General features: G+C 47.5%; 2 long non-coding RNA genes across 2 annotated transcripts; both read right to left on the reverse strand.

Moving 5' to 3' along the window:
• Window positions 1–736: 736 nt before the first annotated feature.
• LOC148377056 (uncharacterized) lies at window positions 737–3212 on the reverse strand. The gene is made up of 5 exons (XR_015857009.1): window positions 3100–3212; window positions 2876–2918; window positions 2675–2752; window positions 940–1110; window positions 737–816 (listed from the first exon to the last, which is right to left on the reverse strand). It is a non-coding gene; the product is annotated as an uncharacterized LOC148377056 (long non-coding RNA).
• An 8774-nt stretch (window positions 3213–11986) lies between these two features.
• Window positions 11987–13452, reverse strand: LOC148377057 (uncharacterized). The gene is made up of 3 exons (XR_015857011.1): window positions 13377–13452; window positions 13188–13264; window positions 11987–12720 (listed from the first exon to the last, which is right to left on the reverse strand). It is a non-coding gene; the product is annotated as an uncharacterized LOC148377057 (long non-coding RNA).

Genomic DNA, 13452 nt, shown 5'->3' on the forward strand with positions numbered 1-13452 from the left:
AATGAAGGTTGAAAGCAATTTAAATTATGACTTTGTATAAATACTAGATATTAACAGAACATCTACTGCGCAAAATGGGCAGAGTTTACTTGTTTGAGAAGGAGTGGCTTATTCAAAACTAAGATTTATGTAATCTGTTTGTTCCCATGCAAAATTGGATGTGATGCAATTCCAAATTTCACCACATGATGGTGCCCAATTTTGACTTCATAGGACATATTAAACACTTAGCTTGTTATTATGTTCAAGGTAATCAGATTTGTTTATCATTCTAATGGCCTCTTCAAAACTATTCTGGATTACTACTTTGGATCTATTCTACATTACTTGGCAACAACATACTCTGTAACAGATTAGGCAGTATAATCACATATGTTAACTTGAGAGTGCCCACACTCAATCTACTTATCGTGATGTGTTAAATCAATTACTGTTAGACATTATTTGTCTGATAATCTACCAAATCTTTGAATTGAAGAATTTGTGATTTAATTAATAGCTTGTTCAGGGTAATCAGACTTGTATATAATTCTAATGGCCTTCTTTTGAAAACTATTCTGAATTACAACTTTGGATCTTATATTACTTTGCAACAATCTACTCCGTGACAGATTAGGCAGTATAATCACATATGTTAACTTCAGTGCCCACACTGTATTTATTTATGGTTATTTGTTAAATCAAGTACTGTTAGACATGAAATAGGAAGTGTTTAACATAAATGTTATGGCTACTCACCATTGTAGCTCGCTCCTGGTCAATGATACAAGCCTCTTCTTGCAGTGGAAAACTTGCAGCCAACAAACACCGTGGAACCTAAAGGAATGAAATTAAACATTAACATTTCGCCTCGACCAATTTTCACACGTACAACGCAACGCGGCTACACTTCTGCTATTACAAACGTAAATCTCCTTAAACACAATGAGTGTTACTTACCGTGTACGCTCTAGACGGTCCAGTTGCAAGCAGAAAATAAAGATATTTCTGTTGATAATCGTCGCTGCTCAGTGGCTCACGGCCATCGCGCCAACAGATTTGAATTTTGGCGGAGGTTCGGGCAATTACGTCATATCCGCGGCATTTGACTGCGACGTAATACCCGCTTATCTGAAACGGCAGTTAAAAGTAGAGTTACATCAAGTTTTCTTGGAACCTAAACGAATGAAAGAAAACTATCATTTGGCCACAACCAACATTCACAGATACAACACAACGTGCGGGGTTGAGGTTAAAGATTGAGTGAAGGGCCCTCGTTTTAAACTACTGTTTTGAAAAGGAGTGGGAACAAGTAAGACGTATTTAATTTATTTAATGGGAAGTAGTAAGACTTATTAAATTTATTTAATCTACTTTTCTTCCCAGGCAAAATTTGATGTGCTGCAATTCCAAATTTCCAAAGTGAATGAAGGAATGAAGTCCTTTAAATTATGATTTTGTATAAATACTAGGCATTAACACAAAATCGACGGCACAAAATGGGCAGACTTTACTTGTTTGAAAAGGACTGGTTACAAGACAGACTTTTTTAATTTATTTAATGGGAAGAAGACTTATTTAGTTTAATTGATCTATTTTTGTTCCCTGCCAAAATTCGATTTGCTGCAATTCCAAATTTCCAAAGTGAATGAAGGAAAGAAGTCGTTTAAATTATGATTTTGTTTAAATACTAGGCATAGACACAAAATCTACGGCACAAAATGGGCAGACTTTACTTGTTTGAAGAGGACTGGTTACAAGACAGACTTTTCTGATTTATTTAATGGGAAGAGGACTTATTTAGTTTATTTAATCTATTTTTGTTCCCTGGCAAAATTGGATTTGCTGAAATTGTATTTTGCCAAATCTCGATTTGAGACCTGATAGGAAGTATTAAACGCTTAGTTAAATCAATACAAGTTGGTAATAAGAGCGAGTAATGTTGGTTGAACCGATGAATGAAGGTTGAAAGCAATTTAAATTATGACTTTGTATAAATACTAGATATTAACAGAACATCTACTGCGCAAAATGGGCAGAGTTTACTTGTTTGAGAAGGAGTGGCTTATTCAAAACTAAGATTTATGTAATCTGTTTGTTCCCAGGCAAAATTGGATGTGATGCAATTCCAAATTTCACCACATGATGGTGCCCAATTTTGACTTCATAGGACATATTAAACACTTAGCTTGTTATTATGTTCAAGGTAATCAGATTTGTTTATCATTCTAATGGCCTCTTCAAAACTATTCTGGATTACTACTTTGGATCTATTCTACATTACTTGGCAACAACATACTCTGTAACAGATTAGGCAGTATAATCACATATGTTAACTTGAGAGTGCCCACACTCAATCTACTTATCGTGATGTGTTAAATCAATTACTGTTAGACATTATTTGTCTGATAATCTACCAAATCTTTGAATTGAAGAATTTGTGATTTAATTAATAGCTTGTTCAGGGTAATCAGACTTGTATATAATTCTAATGGCCTTCTTTTGAAAACTATTCTGAATTACAACTTTGGATCTTATATTACTTTGCAACAATCTACTCGGTGACAGATTAGGCAGTATAATCACATATGTTAACTTCAGTGCCCACACTGTATTTATTTATGGTTATTTGTTAAATCAAGTACTGTTAGACATGAAATAGGAAGTGTTTAACATAAATGTTATGGCTACTCACCATTGTAGCTCGCTCCTGGTCAATGATATGAGCCTCTTCTTGCAGTGGAAAACTTGCAGCCAACAAACACCGTGGAACCTAAAGGAATGAAATTAAACATTAACATTTCGCCCGGACCAACATTCACACGTACAACGCAACGCGGCTACACTTCTGCTATTACAAACGTAAATCTCCTTAAACACAACGAGTGTTACTTACCGTGTACGCTCTAGGCAAAATTGGATGTGATGCAATTCCAAATCTATCTGAAACGGCAGTTAAAAGTAGAGTTACATCAAGTTTTCTTTTTTAATCAACACAATCATTTACAACCGTTGACCAGAAAGAATCGTCGAAATTCGACGTCCCCCACAAACGCCACGCTCACTCGCTTTTCAGGGCAACAAAAGTACTTCTTTTTAAAAACGATGAGTTGTACTTACCGTGTACGCTCTGGACGGTCCAGTTGCAAGCAGAAAATAAAAATATTTCTCTTGTTAGTCGTATGTTACCATCCGCTGTGTCTTTGTCAACATCGCCGCCATTTTCCTACTTCCTGCTGCGAGCCACGCCCACGGATTTAAATTTGGGCGGAAGCTCTTTCCATTGGCGTCGTTTTCGCGTATAGCAAATCCGATTGGTTGGGAAGGGGGCACGGTTATGCAGCCGAGGAGTCCTGTGATCGGTGGGATGTAAAGTAGGCGTCGACGTCACGTCCGCGTCACGTGACCACGACGTGGCAGACGTCAAATAGCAACCGCTGTTTTGTTTAGTAGACTTACAGTTGTTATGCATTGACATAATGGCGCACACACCAAATAGATTTAAATAAATTAAATAATTCTTCTGCCCACTCTCTTTTAAACAAGTTAACTCTCCCCGCGGATTTGAATTCCGGCGAAAGTTACGCCCATCGACGTCACGTATGTCACGTGACCACGACGTGGCAGATGTCATATAGCAACCGCTGTTTTGTTTAGTAGATTTACAGTTGTTATGCATTGGCATAATGGTGTGCACTCAAAATAGATTTAAATAAATTAAATATTTCTTCTGCCTACTCCCTTTTAAACAAGTTAACTCTGCCCACGTCCATTGACGTCTTGTCTGCGTCACGTGACCACGACGTAGCGACGTCATATAGTAACCGCTGTTTTGACCAGTAGACTTAGTTATTATGCGTTGACATAATGGCGCACTGGTTAGCATGGCCACCTCTTAAGCATGATGATGCGGGTTCGACGCCTGATCAATGTTAGCATGGAGTGAGCTGAAGTGCATGGCACTGAAGATTTGAATCTTTGAAATGCGCTGAGGTCTGACATATCAGGCAGAATGGTTTGCCATCACGTTCAACAAAAAATAGAAACTTTCCCACTCTGATTAAAACGTCCTGTGTTCATCTACGTATTTTCGTTTTGCTGTGCATCTTTTCCCTGCCATTTCGAGAGCCCAATTGACACTCATAGTTTAAAGAAATGTGTTTGCCCATCCTACTTTGTGGAATTTCACCACATGCGCTTTTGACCAAAATACCAAATTGAACTCAAGTGAAGCCAACACGCACAACCCCCCCCCCCCACACACACACACACACACAAATGTTGATATGAACATAAAAGAGCCGCATGCGGTTCGGGAGTTGCGGCTTGGCCAAACCTGTACTATACAACTTTATTTGTATAAAATTTTCACAACAGCTGTCACACAAACAAAGCGGGAAAAACCGAAGACGTGCGTGTTCCGCCCACGCTGGATTTATTTGCACCTTTGAAAAGACACCGTATTGCCGCAGATGTGGCAAAGAGTACTTTTGGGCATCTGAGACGGAAGGATGTCCAAAGCATCACGTCACCTGCTCTGGTAGGCATGGTGGTGGGACGTTGAGGTCAACCGCTTTGGGGTTGGCTGACTCTTTGATCGCAGGATGCCACACACTTGAAGACAGAAGCAGAAAAGCAGAGCTAAATGCAAAATGTACTCACCGGTGACTCCAATTTTTTTCCCCCCTGAAGAAACAGCTGGACGGGTGGCCCCGGCTGGCCAGTGGGACTCTTGTTATTCTGACCCTTTTTAGTGCGCGTTTGGGGCAACAACCGTTTTTTGTGGCGCTCTCTTCTGGTTCAAAAGTGCCCTGCATGTGAATTTGCTTTTCCTGCCTTCTGATTGGATGAGCGCCGGTGTGACGCGGTGCCTCTGTCACCGTGGCGGGGGGTATACGTTGGCATCGGAGCGTCTGCCAACGTCTGAGACCGGCTGGCAGTGTATCGGAGGTGTCGAGTGCGGTGCCGCTGGAGCTCACTCACCAGCTGGTGTTAGGGCCACAGAATGAAGGCCAAGGAGAAGAATAGAAAGAGAAACAGAAACTTCTCCTCCAATTGTTTGATTTGTCTCTTCTGAGCTTCGATGAATTCTTTCAGCTCTTTGTTCCTCTAGGACGGACAAATGGAAAGTGGCATTCAAAAGCCAGTAAGCGTGCAAGTAAGTGCCGGGCTGGCTTTGGGCCCTTACCTGTTGCGCGCTGTGCAGCAGATCCATTCTCTCTTGGAGGATGCAAGCGTCGCGCTCCCTCAACTCGCACATCAGGGCTCGTTTCCATTGGTCCACGGCGCTCCTAAGCTCTTCTCTCTGATCCGCCGTCAGCACGTCATTCACGCCAGCGTGGCTGGCTTTTTCGCCGTCCGTGGCGGGGCAGTCCCGCTGCGGTAGCGCCTCGTACAACATGGCCTCCAGCTCCAGGATCCTCTGGGCCGCAATCCTCGTCCATCAGTGGTCCGGCGGGAGATTTGAGGGCGGCTTACCTTATGAGCCTGGTCCATGGAACACTTCCTGAAGTCCAACTCTTCATCCAGGTAGCCCTTCTGCTTGCAGAACATATCCTAGCACAGCTCAAGGTCAGAATTGTTGGGGCACATTGCCGGAGTTCCCCTTGGCTGATGTCGCGTGTCTGTCTACCTTCTCACTTTCAATGTCCAACATCTTCTGTTGAAGTGCTGACTTGGTCACTTTGATGTATTCTAACCACTGAGGAAAGGCTGCTGTCACATAAGCAGAATGCGAGAGCGTGCGTGGACGTGCGCGTTACCTTCTCGGCTAGGGTGAGAAGGGTCCTGGCGTGAATCACGACCACCTGCTCCTCGTTGGTGAGATTCTGCAAGAGCCCAAAGGCACAGCGTCAACAAGCTTCTTTCAGCGCAAAGCCTTCCAAAAGTCACATTTGAGCCGCCGAGTCTCGTGGAGTGCGAACATAAGGAGTTCGACATACACTTACGGCGTTATAGCCCAGGATGTCCAGCTTCTTCATCAGATCACTGATGACGATGTCCGGGGGAAAGGCGCAAGGAGCAATGTAAGGTGTTCTGGGACCTCGGGTTAAGGTTAGGGTTGCGAGGGACGCCTTACGTACGCTCACGCCCTCGGCCTCGCAGTAGATCTGCAAAGGGCTGAGGCCGTCTGGGAAACGGACTTGCAGAAACTTCAAGACGGGGGAGCGCCACTCCCTCTCCTGAAAGGCAGAGGCATGCATCCGTCCGTCCGTCCGTCCGTCCGTCCGTCACATCTCTGGCCTCAACACGCTTGTGCGAGTCTTCCCACCTCCAGCTCCAGGATGCGGAACTCAAGCAGTTCGTTTTGGTCTCGGATATCCTGGATGTGCTCTTTCAGACGCGCTTCTTCCGCCTCCATCCGCCTGACCTGAAAAGACAGTCAGACCTCATCTGCGGGGCTTCCCGACAGGTGTGACGCCAAGCGACTCCGCCCAGCGCCTTTCTTTCCGTCACCTTTTCGGCCAACTGCTGATTGCTCTGACGCAGCAGCTGCTTCTCCTCCACCCACTTGACATTCTAGAAGAGACAAACGCGTGGACAGCTTTGGAATGTTGTGTCATTTTCATCCACAAATTCTTTGGTTGACTGGAAAATGACATTTACTTTTCTCCGCATTTTCCCAGCCACGTTCGGGGGGGGGGGGGGGGTTGGTCCAGTAATGCCAGACGGATGAGTGACTGAAGAATGTAGCTATTTTGTCTGAGAAAAAGGTGTGCTCATTGATGAGCTTACCTGTCCTTGTTGCTTCAGCGCTGACTCCAGATCTGCTACTCTGCTTTGATAGTGACCCATTTCTACCATCAGCTTTTCTCTGGTCTGAAAGGAGGAGGAGGGAGGCTCCTCCTCCTCCTTTCAGACCAGAGAACACCCGAGGCTGGGTGAGAACGGGGAGGCTGCGACCCGGCCGGGGGTTGCGGGAAGGGGCGCCACCTTGATCTCCTTCTCGGCGTCGTAGTCCCCTTTCGCTGGTCTGGGCTAGCAGAGCGTAGGCTCGTTGCAGCGCTTGATATTCTTGCGTCAGCTGGCGGTAGCGAAGCTCCGCCTCTTCATGCACACACCAATGCAACACAGCACTAGTACCAGAATCAGTCAGACCGGCGACAAAGCACCCGCGACGCAAAGACGAGTCCGATTCCAGGCTGAAGAGGAATGTTTGGTGCCAATACGCTGGCAGAAATGGCGGGCTACCTCTTCGGGTTCCGTGTCGGGGGTTCTGTCGGTGTGAAAAGACAAGGACGATCCGTCCGAGTCCACCAACACGTCTTCGTCGTAGCCGTAAAATGTTTCGATGACCTGCGGGCGCGGAAGCAAACATCTCTCTGAACAAACTGAAGCGACACCTCACGATGAATCGACGAGAGGAACGATAGCGAGAAAAAGGCCATTTCATCTTGCGCAACACCAAGCAGCCGCAAACAAACAGACTCACCTTGCAGGACCTCACGCTTTGTTCCTCCTCAGAGATTCTCGACGTCGGTATCGTAGCAGCAAATCTCTCTCCTGTCGACACAAATAATCCGCCTTTGAGATTCTTTGGATGCAAAGGGAACGAACGGCTCCGGCGCAGAAACAAACGCGACTCACAATGACATTTCTGACATGAGCTCCTGTCTCCAGAGCCTGAAAAACACGTCACCGGCGATGATTGGAGGGACGCTCGTCTTTTCCAAAAGTGACAACTACAGGGTGTGTCAGGGTTTTCCAGATTATCTTTATCGTATCATTGTGTTGCTTTGACTTTGACTGCGACCTGTAATAAATAATATTATTTATCCCTTATTTATCCCTATCGCTTATCCCTTCCTACACAAAGTCGTAAAACACCCCTTGCTATGTTTTGACTAGAGGTCAAGGGCTTCCTCTATTCAATCCACTCTTACACCCACCCTGTTTCTCTTAATTAAAATGCTCGTGCAGGAGCCGAGAGTCAGACTTCATTCGTACAACGGATGGACTCTCCACCTGCAGGTGTCCAAAAGAACTTACTTGTCTCCCGTGTGGTTCTTGCAAAATAAGTTGGAGCGAGCGCAACTCTAACAGGGTGCATTTTGCCACTAGCTGCCTACGGACAATGACGTCGCGCTCGCGGCTCATGGTTGACGGGCTGAGCAGCCGGGCAAGTCCGTCGTTTTCAGCGCACAGCGAGTGGCAAAGGCGCTGACAAAACGGGAGCTTTGAGCTGCTGAAAACGGCAAAACAAGTCTAAAGCGTGTTCAAACGCGTGCGCACAATGCTCCTGCTTGAAAGGTCGGAATTTAAGGGGCCAATTTTTTGGATGGCGGCCGCCGGCCAAGCTTTGGACGGAAAAGGTTTCCTGGCGACAGCGAGCGAGCGCGGCGCTGCCGTACGTGCACCGAGTCGCCTGCCTGAAGACCTTGGACAAGTCGTCGATGATGTGCCGCTGCTCCACAACTTGAAGGAACTCCATTTCACCGTCCTGCTGGCCGCAACCGCGGTCCAGGTCATTGAGCGAACTAGGCCTTCTCTGTGGAACACAAATGCAGTGGACTCTGTTGGCACGCCGCCGTTGTCCGCGTCGACTTACCAAGCTTGCCATCTCCTCGTTCTCCTGGGTGACAAAGCGCACTTTGTTTTCAAGGCGACACAGCACCAGCGAGAGTTCTTCATTCTTCCTGCTCAGGCGTTTGTTTTTGTACAGGAGTGGCAGAAACTGGCTTTCTGTTTCTCTCAGTCGCTTTAGCTGCAAGCATGAAGTGCGGGATGTGAAAGACGCACAACACGCGGGCCAGAACGTATCCATTCCTTTTGCATCGGTTTGAACGGAATCGTGGCTTTGGCTCCCAATAAAAGACATCTACCAGGCAACCGACTCGCCGCGCCGCTCAACTAATAAGCAAGCGCAATGGGTGCCTCGCTGGATGGCGCGCATCAAACGTAGCGCAAACCTTCAAGCGTGCCGTCAATAAATTACCAGTTCATTGCGCTCTTCAGAAAGCAGGGCGTTTCGATCCTCCAGTTTCCTGATGACTGCGCTGAGCTCAGCGATTTTCAGATGAAACCGTCGCGTGTCCCGATCCTCCTGAGACTGAAAACGCCCCGCAACACACACACACAAGCACTCGTTCAAAGTTCAAAACTGTTTTTGTGCTACCTTCCTCCAGCAACGAACTAAGTCATGCGTACTGCAAGTGTGTGATGAGGTGGCTTACGCAATGAAGAGGATTGCTAGTAGCGGCGTTGACCCCACTTCCAGGGTAGTTTAGGCCCGCCCTTTGGGAATCCCTCAGGGCAGCCATCTGCTGCTCGGCAGCCTGAGTCTGCAGCTGAAGGCGGTGGACGTGGCCGGCCCCAGGGCTTCATCCAAAACACTAACCGCTCTGTCTTTCAGCTTGATCTCATCCGTCTGGATGTACAAACGGGGAGCGCTCAGGCAGGCGGGCAAACTCATTTGCCAGAATTGTGACAAAAACAAAGAGAGCAACCGGCCAATTTTTTTCTGGAATCGACTAGAACACCTTTGCTGTGACAAAAGCGAAGCGAGCAACCGGACATTTTCTTCTTGTGAAATAGAATAGAATAGAATGCCTTAGGTGTCATTGCACTGCAGGTATACAACGAAATTGGGAACATAGCCACGCACCGCGCATCTGATCAGTCCTACCAGTCGGCGGATCTCCCTCTCGCAGTCTCTCTTGGTTCGGCTCAGCTCCTCCCGATGCTGGTGATGAGCCGATCGGAGCTCGGCCGCTCGGGACTGCCAGGCCTGCTGGGCCGCTGCCAGGGCTTCTTCCGCGCTCCTGGTGGAGGCGACACCGCTCGGTCTCCCGACACCGCCGCGTCTCCTCCACCTCCGCCAGCAAAGCGCCCCCCCTCCTCACCTGAGCAGACATTGCGCCACACCGGGCCGTTGAGACCGCAACGGAGCGCCGCGACGCTTACTGGGGACAAGCTACACAATACGGTAGCGGCCGCATCGAAGCCCGACGTGGCGTGCGGATAGTCAGACACGGATAGAGCGGATCACCTTGTCCATGGAGCCGTCCCTCAGGCTGAGGACCAAGGCATTCAGTCGCTGGATCTCTCCATCTTTGATTTTGATCACTCTCATCAGCTCCATTTCATGCTGCCGCAGTAATGTCTCCCTGGTAATGGCTAACTCTTTCTGCTTCTCCTCATGGAGTTTGCTTTTGAGTTCCGTCATGGCGGCGGTGGCACGGTGGTGCTCCGCCCGCAGGTCCTGACTTCTCTCTCTCTCCAGACAGCTGACCTGACATGACTTAGACTTAGACAAACTTTATTGTCATCTTGTCTGCACATGGTGCATACAAAACGAAATTCCGTTGCATACGTCTTACAACAAAGTAGTGATATTGCAGTTGAATAGAAGTAACATATCCTATGAAAATATATATATATACATATATACTATATATGTATATATATATATATTAAAAATAAGTATAAAGTGCAGCAGTGATAATTATGCAATAGTGCAAGTAGGCAAAACAGTATTCAAGAGTGTGCAGAGGAATGCTAAACCATGTATTAAACTTCTATTTAAAGGGTTTATACAAGTTCAGTAAAGTTGGTAGTGCGAGATAGTGCAAGATAGAGGTCCGTAGTGTCATAAAGTACAGTTCTGTGAATGTGTGATGCAGAGTTCAGTTTAGAGCTCAACAGTTCTAGTGTTCAACAGTCTGATGACAGCAGGGAAAAAGCTGTTGCAGAACCTGGTGGACCTGCAGCGGATGCTGCAAACCTCTTCCCAGAGGGCAGCAGGGAGAACAGTCCATGGTGGGGGTGTGATGGGTCATTGATGATGTTACGGGCACGGGACATGCAGCGCTGAGATGAAATGTCCTGAATGGAGGGAAGAGGAGCCCCTATGATCCTCTCTGCTGTCCTCACCACTCTCCTCACGTTCTTCCAATCGGAGGCGGTGCAGCCTCCACACCACACAGAGAGACAGCTTGTCAGAATGCTCTCTATGGTGCTCCTGTAGAACGTCCTCATGATGGGTGGGGGCAGGTGGGCTCTCCTCATCCTCCGCAGGAAGTACAAGCGCTTCTGTGCCCTCTTGACCAGTGCCGTAGTGTTCATAGTCCAGGTGAGGTCTTCTGTGATGTGGACCCCCAGGAATTTGGTGGTGCTGACCACCTCCACAGCTGAGCTGTTGATGATCAGTGGAGCGTGGTGAGGCTGTTTTTTCCTGAAGTCGACGATGATCTCCTTCATCTTCTCCTCATTCAGGATCAGGCTGTTTTCTCTGCACCAGCCCACCAGCTGCTCCACCTCCTCTCTGTAGTCCAGGTCGTTGTTGTCTCTGATGAGCCCCACCACCGTTGTGTCGTCTGCTGACTTCACGATGTGATTGGTGGTGAACCTGAGGACGCAGTCGTGTGTCATCAGGGTGCACAGCAGGGGGCTCAGGACGCAGCCCTGAAGGGAGCCTGTGCTGAGGGTGATGACATCAGAGGTGTTCTGTCCGACCCGGACTGACTGAGGTCTGTTGGTGAGGAAGTCTAGCAGCCAGTTGCGAAGGGGGGTGTTGAAGCCCAGGTGTTCCAATTTTCCTACCAGATGCTGTGGGATGATGGTGTTAAACGCTGAGCTGAAGTCCAGGAACAGCCTCCGCACATGGGTGTTCTTCTCCTCCAGGTGAGCCAGGCTCAGGTGAAGAACGGAGGAGATGGCGTCCTGAGTGGAGCGGTTTTGCCGGTCGGCAAACTGGAACGGGTCAAATAATAGGGGGAGTCTGGAAACGATGTGACCTTTAAGCAGCCTTTCGAAGCACTTCATCATAACCGGAGTCAGTGCAACAGGCCGGTAATCATTAAATGAGGTGATTTGAGGTTTCTTCGGCACCGGAATGATGGAGGCAGTCTTAAAGCACGCCGGCACTGTGGCTTGGCCCAGCGAGGTGTTAAAAATGTCTGTGATGACCCCAGCCAGATGACTTGCACATTCCCTGAACACACGCCCAGGAATGTTGTCGGGGCCAGGGGCCTTACAGGGGTTGACTCTCCTCAGGGTCTTCAACACATCGGCGGAGTCAAGGCAGAGTACCTCCTCTTCCTGATGGGGGACAGTTTTAACTGCTGGAGTGCCGTTTAGTGCCTCGAACCTCCCAAAGAAGTTATTTAGACCATTTAGAAAGTCAGCATCAACTACACCCACCGGGGGGGGGGGGAGGGTGAGTTGTAGTCTGTAATCGCCCGTATGCCTTGCCACATACTCCTGATGTTTTTGACGTCGTGGAAACGATCCTGAAATTTTCGACTGCGGTCTCGCTTCGCTATCCTGATGGCACGGTTCAAGTTGGCTCTCGCTGTCCTCAGTGTCTCCTTGTCGCCAGACTTGAAGGCAGAGTTCCGCGCTCGTAGCGTTTGACGTACCTCCTCAGTCATCCAGGGTCGTTGGTTGCCCCGGGTGATGATATTCTTAGTGGTGCTGACGTCCTCGGTGCATTTGTTGATGTAGGCTGACACAGTCATGGCACACGCATGTCTAATCTACATCGGGAAAACTGGGAGGGAGGGAGGCAGGCAGGGAGGGAGGCAGGCAGGGAGGCAGGCAGTGTCTGTCTGTTGAGGTTTTCACCTTGTTCTTCTCCTGCTGAAGTTCTAACTGGACGTCCATCAGTTTGGTTCTCAGCTCGTCATTGGCGGCCTGAAGGGCGTCCGTTCGCTCCGCCTTGGCCCGCCCTGCCGGAGCTCGTTTGGACATCTCTTACTCGAGTCTCGCCCGGTCGTCAGTCAGAGATCACAACATTTGTACCTGGAGAGCACAAACGCAGCGCTGTTTTCCACTGGCTTCGAACTCAACTTCAATCGGTACCGTAACTTACAACATCATAAACATAGAACTAGCTTGACTTATTCATTGAATAAATGCATTTGGTTCTTCAAAACTGCATCACGCAACATAGCGTGACCGAGACGGCCGTTATCCACCTGCGTGAAGTTATTTGGTGAAATGAATGAGATGTTTAAGACACCATCGTTCTGTCTCTATGTAGATGAAGGTAAATAATCGATTGCTGAAGGTCCAAAGGTGTTGTGATAAACAAATAAACATATTAGTGATTAGTGACATATTTGTGATAAACATATTAGGCAGGATAATCACATATGTTAACGTGACTGCCCACACTGTATTTATTTATGGTTATTTGTTAAATCGAGTACTGTTAGACATGAAATAGGAAGTGTTTAACATAAATGGAAGACGAAAGGGGTACTCACCATTGTAGCTCCTGCTGGTCAATGATACGAGCCTCTTCTTGCAGTGGAAAACATACAGCCAACAAACACCGTGGAACCTAAAGGAATGAAATTAAACATTAACATTTAGCCTCAACCAACATTCACAGATACAACGCAACGCAAACTACACAAACGTAAATCTTTTTAAACACAATGAGTTGTACTTACCGTGTACGCTCTAGACGGTCCACTTGCAAGCGGAAAATAAAGATATTTCTGTTGATAATCGTCGTGTTTGTATCCG

This window comes from Syngnathus floridae, unplaced genomic scaffold, assembly GCF_059516105.1.
Source record: "Syngnathus floridae isolate MCC-2025c unplaced genomic scaffold, RoL_Sflo_1.0 HiC_scaffold_440, whole genome shotgun sequence".
Lineage (NCBI taxonomy): Eukaryota > Metazoa > Chordata > Actinopteri > Syngnathiformes > Syngnathidae > Syngnathus > Syngnathus floridae.